Here is an 8,128-nt window from a genome sequence, read left to right on the forward strand (position 1 = left end):
GTAAAGCATGCGCTAAACACGTCACATGTACCATATTTAGGTACAGTGCACTTAAAGAAGCAGCTGCTTTCATCATGTAGGGTGCTACATCTGTTATAAAAAGCAATACATTGGAATTTCGAATCCCATCAGGCCAAAGTATTCTCAATGCATGGTCAAATACTAAGCTGATCGTTGAGTAGTTGACTTTTTCCAGCTGCTCACAATGTAGTAGAAATTGTTCTCCAGGGCTGTGTGCTTCTAAAACTCCAACAATAACATTAGCTACATAACGGCCCATAGAGTCTGTTGTCTCGTCAATGGATACGAATACATTTCTTTCTCCAATCATTTCTCGTATTTTTTTCAAAGTTTTGTCATAGCACCGAGCTATGTATGTTCTTCTCAATGTTCTGGGATCTCGAATTAATTTTCCGGTCTCCTCTTCTAAGAAAGTTCGCAGCTTAGGATGATTTAGTTTGTGAAGTGAAATAACAGCCAATAGAAAAGCTTCACATAGTTCCTCACAAAATGGCGAAAACGTTGAACACGTATCCCCCAGAAGCATTTGCTCTAAGTTTACACTGGATTTATTTTCAAGTCTCTGCAGGCCACGTTTATGTTTCTCCCGTGACATGTGTTGTTCTATCATAAACTTTTTTTCAGCAGCCACTCTCACATCGCAGATCTTGCAGAATAAAATACGACCGTCCGTTGAAAAAATATTTTCTCCATATTTTGAAACAAATGCCTTTAATTTAACACTAGTACTTTTCTTTACTTTAGGCATTTTGCTCTTGACCTGTTCACACAGACGACTAGAAACAACTGACCACCGCAATTAACAGCATAACAAAGCCAGTTTACCTAGAGAAAGGAATCTCTGTGGGAGTGTGGGTAAATTCATAGAAATGGGCAAGTTCATTATGCCTTGAAAAATAAGGGTACAAGCTAGCATACCCTCTAAGAATTTGAATAAAATTCCTAGAAGTGGGCAAGTTCATTATGCACATACCTTGAAAAATAGGGGTAGAAGCTAGCAAACATCTATTTAATTCCAAGAAATTGTATTGACAAGGAAGATACTGAATTATAATAAAAATCTCATATCAAATACAAATAATGTCACAGCCTTCCTGAAAAGTGTAAAAAATGCTTAAAATGACCTAAAATTGCTATAAAAATGACATCCGTAAAAAAGTTAAGAAAATGCAAAAAAATGCCCTAACGAATTGCTTTTATTTTACCCGGTTTTTAATGTCATACATTTCCATAGATGCTAGCAATGTTTAAACCTTCATAAGAAAAAGATGCAAAATCATTAATTGCCTTGCCCTAGCCATTACTGTACTCCTTTTTAGTTCTTGGCAGCACCTAAAGCGCTGCTTATACATCACCCCAAGTATTTCAAGCTGTCAACTTGTTGTACTGCCTCATTTAGAATTCGGAAGTTTACCTTCTTTACTTTTCTTCCTATGGCTATGGTCTTCGTCTTGTTGGCATTTATCTTTATCCTATAACACCGTCGGCCTCGGTAGCGCAGTTGGTATAGCGCTGGCCTTCTGTACTCGAGGTCCCGGCCCAATCTGTGCTTAAATGTGACAGGATCATGTCAGTAGATTTACTGGCATGTAAAAGAACTCCTGCGGGACAAAATTCCGGCACACCGACGAGCTGATGTAACCTCGGCAGTTGCGAGCATCCTTAAATAAACCGTAATATAACATTTTCCATACTGCCGACAGCCATCCTTTACCTCCAGTAGCATATGCCTTAGTATCATCTTCTCTTCTGCTAACAACGCCATATCATCAGCAAATCTTATACACATCATTCTTCATCCTCCCACTATCACTCCTCCCATGTTCTGAAAACAATTCTTCACTAAATCCTTCAAGTAGATGTAGAATAGTGTAGGTGATAAAGGGCATCCTTGTCGTACTGCTGTCCCTGTTTCACTTCTTCTTTTGTCTCTTCTCCTATCCTGTGAATTGCTGTGTATAGGTTTGATTAAAGTAGTTGTCTTTTCAGTTTTCTTAGTTTCGAAAGACTGAGACTGTAACACGGTAGGTTTTGTATACTCCATAACAGATTAGAGTGAGCACATTGTCCAGCAAATAAAATAGTATTAGAACTAAAGGAAATGTAACAAATATAATTTAAATAAATATATGATATTTTGTATGTAATGCATACTTACATACAAGTGGTTTTAAGGAACGCGGTGGTTCATTCCCGACATCACATAAGCCCGCCGTCGGTGCACAGCGAGCGCTGCTGTGCTGTACAAAATTGAAACCCTTCGCGCATCGACATCATTGTGGCAAGTGTGGCATTTAACAGGTAGTTGTGATCATAGACAAATAAATAGAAAGACCCCCAACTCAATGCATTACCTTCGACACGCTATTGACGCGACGTCGAGACACTTGGCGGCAAAACATCGGAACTACATCTCGTTACACATAGCGGCAGAATGCGGAACTACATCCCTTGTTACACGGCCCGATCGGTATTACAGGTATCCGTTATGCCAACATTAGAGCACGATCGGTACTGCAGATACCTATTATACCAACACATACTGGTATTTTTCATATCGCCAAAGGAGTGTGTAATGGTTTATCAGTTTAAATAACATGTTTAACCACAATATTTATATCACATTTTTGTTTTAACATGTGAATATAAATATAATGGTTGAACATGAAACTGAAAACCATTAACACACTCCCTCTTTTAACACCGTCATTTAACCCTTTTATTAAATTAATTTATCAAATTTGTCTAATAAAAGTTTTTGCATATTCTAGATCAAATATTTAATTGAGATACAGGATGCGAATAGGATAGGATACTTCTCTCCAAAACACCTTAAGCACTATTTTTAAATAATGTTATGTATCATGTATTCGAAGATAAAAACAAAGATTGACTTTGGAATATTGACTTCGAAGTTATTATTGGTCAGTTATATAATTATAATTCGCTCTTAATTTTTTTATGTCAAACATTAGCTTGAAAATAGTCATAAGATATTTTGTTGTGACACAGTACAACGCACGTTCATAAACATATATAAAACACCACTTTATTTGTTTTACACCGTCAGAGCTGAACATCTATTTTTAAAAGTAACTGCCATTAGTTTAATATATGGATATTAAAAATCTAAGTAATCAATAATCACCACTGATAAAGAATACAAAGAAAACTATATGTCTACAACAGACATAAAATTAACTTAGACTTTTAATAAAAAACACCATTAAGAAATACAAGTAAAAAAATTATTTTTCATTCTCTGATGTATAGTTGATTCAAAACACTGAACATATTAGAAAAAGTGCAATACAATTTATTAGAGATAAGTCTATACTTCGCAACATTTCCTAATTTTGAGCTTTGATACTGAGTGTTTGATTTGGTTGTGGCCCCATTGCTCAAAATATGTTGTTGTTGTATTCTAATACTAGGGGTTTGACAAAGTCATTTGACCTCTTGCACTCCAATATTTTTCGAAGATATTATCATGGCCAGCCACTGAAGGACAGATTTTGAGGTGTTCCGAATCCATTTCTTGGTTTGAGTTGCACAGTGGGTAGTTAGGGGACTGATATATTCCAATTCTATGCAGGTGTTTGTTTGGCCAGACAGTCATGGCCTGTTGCCAATCTAAATGCAGCTACAGACGATTTTCGTGGTAAATCGGGAATTAACTATGGATTATGATGCAGAGAGTTCCATTTTTTCCCTTGAGATTTGTGTTATCAAATTTTGTTTGTTGAAGTCTAAGTATGTAGATTTAATAAATCTTTTCACTGAGTAATACGTAGATTTAGTAACAGGTCTGTGAGTAGCAGTGCTGCCCTTCTTTGCTAAAGCATCAGCATTCTCGTTTCCCAGGATTCCACAATGGGATGGTATCCACTGGAATACAAGTCTTTTATTGAGTGATATTAATTGAGAGAGCATTTTAGTTATTTCTGCTGTTTGAGATGAAAGTATGTATTTAGAGACTATTGATAGAATAGCTGCTTTGGAGTCTGACAATATAACTGCATTCTTAAATTTATTGATGTGGCATAGAAGATTCCTGAGACTTTCACTTATTACAATGATTTCTCCGTCAAAACTTGTTGTTCCATATCCAAGAGATCTATAAAGTGAGAAGAGACAAAATATTGTACCATATTTACTCTCTTCTTAGCTGATGTTATACAAGCATTCCATTATAAAAAATTTAGTTGCTTCTGTACCATTAAAGTAGTCCCGCCCAGAAATCCGATTTGGGGACTATTTTGCTGCATAGAATTGGAATATATCAGTCTCCTAACTGTCCATTGTGCTACTCAAACCAAGAAATGGATTCGGAACACCTCAAAATCTGTGCTTCAGTGGCTGACCATGACAATAATTTTGAAAAATACTGGAGTGCAAGAGGTCAAATGACTTTATTGTCAAATGCCTGGCATTAGAAAACATCAACATATTTACTCTGGTCATGATAATATCTTTGAAAAATATTGGAATGCAAGAGGTCAAATGACTTTATTGTCAAACGCCTGACATTAGAAAACAACAACATATTTACTCTCTAAAAATTCTAAATAATGCACCCAAATCTCACCAGTTGCAGAAGCTGCAGATTCGTATCGCTGCCACTGGACTCCCTCCTATGCCCTATAGATGACACAATTGAAATGCTCATTGTACTAGTAATTATTATTTGTATTTATATTACTATGTAATGTTAACTTAGGGTCTTAAAGATCGTTAGATTTATCATTGCCCTATATATTACAAAAATTATATTGCTCATAATGTAGAAGTCAAGTACTCTACTTTTTTTTTCAGATGAATGAATTAATTCCCCTTATTTTCCTTCAATTCACTGAAGAAATCAACACATTAAACGAAATGAGATAATGATAATAATAATAATAATAATAATAATAATAATAATAATTATTATTATTATTATTATTATTATTATTATAATTCATTCTAGTACCGAGGTCATGGAAAGCATGGGGCTCTACCTCCATGCCCCCCAAATGCCTTCTTGGCATGTTACGGGGATACCTTTACCTTTTACCTTTAATAATAATAATAATAACAATAATAATAATAATAATAATAATAATAATAATAATAATAATAATAATAATGAATGAAGTCCATTACCATACACTTGTCAACAAAATTAAACACAATTTTGTTAAAAGATAAAGACAATGAATGAATCACTCAATGAAAGAGAATACAGGTTCAAATTGATGCCACAGTGAAGTGCAATGAATGAAGCAATTATGTTAGGTGGTGAAATAGGTTAATGTAAGTAGGCTGGTGATGAAGTGGGTCGTAGTTCTTGAGTGGGATACCAAGCATCCCTTGATGGAATGGCCCCTCTTAGTAAGTTATATCTGAAGTCACCGTTATACTGATTACTGCGAAAATGTCTTGCACATATATAGGCCCTTCTGTAAGGATGAGGATTTTCTGCCACAGCTGCCCACATGTGGTACCTGTTACAATCAAAATTCTATTATTATCTTAAAAAAATACACAAACCAGGGTTGGTATTAATTTAAATTAATGATTTAATCATGATGTAAATAAAATAATTTTCATTTTATTTACATCAAATAATTGTTACTACTTAAATCACAGATTAAAATGATATGCACCTAACATGATTAAGATGAGAAATTAACTTCCCGAAAAAAAAATATATATAAACTTTTTACATATGTCTGTTCTGCTGCTTCTTAAAACTATTAGCAATATATATATATATATATATATATATATATATATATATATATATATATATGAGTAGCAAACTTGCATCTCTGCAATGAACAAAATATTTTCTATGGTGAAATATATTTTTCTTCCTATGACTTCATATAAAATTTCACCACAGAAAAATCTTTGTTTATTACAGACATATAATTCTAGCATTTTCTGAAGAAATGGACAGGTTTTGAAAGTTTGCTTCTCATATGTCTTTTCCCAACTCCTAATTAAGGAGCAACAGAACACATGGTACAGGTAGTCAAGTAGAGCCTACTTTCGGAATCACCACCTAATTAAAGCACAGTATGATGCTGAGGATTGAAATGAATAGTTGTAGCTCATAACAATATTTAAAGTAAAAGTTGCACAATGCCAAATGGACTACATATTTATTCTGAAAACACACAATGCTAAGCTCTTCTGATAAATTTATTTGTAAATATTAATCTCCCTAAATAGTTGAATTCTTTTCTAATGAATAACAAACTGAGCATAATATCTTACCTAAGTCTAAGCTAATTATTATTATCATTAAGTGCAGGTTATTAGTCCTGTAACTCTTCATGTATTAATAATGAGGCCTATGTGTAAACATAGTAAATTATTTTTGAAGCGATGTTGTTAATTACTTAAAATAACACATTAACAAAATAGACAATTATGTAGGAACTAATGCACAAATTAAGTTTAAATGAATTACAAAAGAAGGCAAAAACTCATTTTAATAAACAAATATGAATTTGACAAATAATTCTCACTTAAATTTAAAAATCACTACAGTTTACCAAAATGCCACTGCTTACCTTTTAAGCTGTGCTGCATTACTTGGCGCAGGAAACAGGAATAATCAGGTCTTCTCATTACTATCCGATTTCTGACAGTACACTGCAGCACATTCACAGTGTAAAACTCCGCCATTTGTCTTTCTATTAACTGAAACAAACCAGCAGTAGCCTAGTATCATATAATGCATTAATAACACTACATTTCATAGAACAATTGAAGGATTGCAGTATAATCAACGTTTGTGAAATATTCCTGGAAGAATTCTATCCACGAGTCTATAAAAATAATAAATATCTCCGGCAATTTAACTCCTTTTGTTTTATCAAAATTATTCCAGTAAAGGTACTACTGTTAACTGTAAAGTCAAATTTCTAAAATATATCTTTTCGGGAACAACACTTCTTTACTATTGCGTTACCAAGCTAAGGTACCCCGCCATCCTTTGGTAACGCAACTGTAAAGAATTACACCGGGAACAACATATTTAGTCATATCAGATTCTGTCCCACGAATTTTAAGATGTCTGACCAACTTAACTTAGCTATATACAAAAAAAAGATGTTCGTTCATACCCAAAGTGTATATTAACTCTGTTAGCTTACCTTTAAAGCTCTTGGCGTAATTGCAGTTAGACCTAATACACTGTTGTAATTCAACACAGAAGTCAGTTCATCATGTGGTAGTGGTAGAAGGGAGGTAATCGCGTTCTGAAGTTTATCCCTGAAAACAATTACAGATCTCAGTTTAATAAACGTTTAAGATATGATGGAAGAATTCAGTTTAAATTAGAAAACATGACGGTGCAGTTAAGCTGCATCTACACGGTTCAGTTTTTCATGCTCGTACGCACGCAGTCTGGGAAGAATATTGAAAGAATCAAGTTTAAAGCGCATGTTGAATTAAGATACATTAAGATTTTCTATCTACAAGGTACGCCATATTAATATTAAAATACCAAAATACCATGTGATGGAGTGTAAAGACCGATTATAGTTTCACTGACCAAGTTCTGCAGCAGCGAAAGCTAAAATAATATATTATCCTGCACATTGTGTGACTTCCGTTATTATTAAATACCAATCTTGCAGGCATTACTTGAATGTGTGAAGTTGAAAGAAAAGTTGAACCGTGTAGATGTAATCTCAAACATATTTCTTTCTTACCTTTAACGTTGCGAATTATTTCTTGTTGCAGGAAAGCACCAGTAACTTCTCAATTAACTCGATCTGTTCAAATTTCTTCCTTAAGCAGCCATGTTCGTCCATTCCATAATTTATACAAGATTTAAACAGAATAGGAATGCCAACATCCAACAATTGATCAACTGAACAAATGAAATTAATAGGTCATACACACTACACTAATATGGCTACTTTGTCCTCGAATGGAAATGCAAAATAACTATATAGTAATAGTAATAATAATCCGAATATTATAAAACTGACACATTCTGTAAATAATGGATATTAATAATATCTGTTTAAAACTGTCATATTGGCAAAACTTATAACCAAAGAACTTTCGAAACCAAAGAGTTTTGTACTGGTAATTTTACAAACTC

At 33.7% G+C, this 8,128-nt stretch overlaps 1 long non-coding RNA gene across 1 annotated transcript; it reads right to left on the bottom strand.

The window, feature by feature from the left end:
* Positions 1–4,998: 4,998 nt before the first annotated feature.
* On the bottom strand, positions 4,999–7,895 carry LOC138699623 (uncharacterized). The gene is made up of 3 exons (XR_011332045.1): positions 7,170–7,895; positions 6,585–6,714; positions 4,999–5,507 (listed from the first exon to the last, which is right to left on the bottom strand). It is a non-coding gene; the product is annotated as an uncharacterized lncRNA (long non-coding RNA).
* Positions 7,896–8,128: the final 233 nt, after the last annotated feature.

The sequence above is a fragment of the Periplaneta americana genome, chromosome 5 (assembly GCF_040183065.1).
Source record: "Periplaneta americana isolate PAMFEO1 chromosome 5, P.americana_PAMFEO1_priV1, whole genome shotgun sequence".
Lineage (NCBI taxonomy): Eukaryota > Metazoa > Arthropoda > Insecta > Blattodea > Blattidae > Periplaneta > Periplaneta americana.